The sequence below is a fragment of the Chenopodium album genome, chromosome 4 (assembly GCF_948465745.1).
Source record: "Chenopodium album chromosome 4, dcCheAlbu1.1, whole genome shotgun sequence".
NCBI lineage: Eukaryota > Viridiplantae > Streptophyta > Magnoliopsida > Caryophyllales > Amaranthaceae > Chenopodium > Chenopodium album.
The window spans coordinates 14,128,378-14,128,896 of NC_137837.1; the positions used below are offsets into that span (position 1 = coordinate 14,128,378).

The following is a 519-nucleotide window of genomic DNA, read 5'->3' on the forward strand; positions in this document are numbered from 1 at the left end:
CGTTCACAGTGGGACTCGAACCCACAATCTCCCGCTCCGGAGGCGAGCGCCTTATCCATTAGGCCATGCGAACAAGTCAATGATATTTTTTGCAATAATTATAAAAATTTTCTTAAATCAATATGTAATCATCAACTTTTGCCTATCCAATATCCATATAATTCCCATTCTTTTGGGTGTTTGTTTAGAAGTTTATAAAATATTTTAATTGTGGTTTCAAAACATTTCTTCGACAGAAAAATGTAAGTGTTTGTTTGGTAGGATAAAAAAAAGGAGCACCAAATATTATAATTGAAATATTTGGTTGATGGAGTCATAGAAATTTTCCTGATTTAGAATGTTCCATTTTACATAGCTGTATGTTATTGTTAAGCCCACGAGAAAACCCACGTGTGAGTGGTGTGTTGTCCCATATTAGTTTAGTTTATAAGTAAGAGTTTGTATTGGGAAGTGTATTCCACATTGAAGAAATAAGAAAGTTGTGTCAACTTTATAAGGTTAAGGGGCTACTCCTCTCAT

The 519-nt window shown here is 33.9% G+C and overlaps 1 non-coding gene across 1 annotated transcript; it reads right to left on the reverse strand.

Moving 5' to 3' along the window:
• Positions 1–73, reverse strand: TRNAR-CCG (transfer RNA arginine (anticodon CCG)). The gene has a single exon. It is a non-coding gene; the product is annotated as a tRNA-Arg (tRNA).
• Between the last annotated feature and the right edge of the window lie 446 nt (positions 74–519).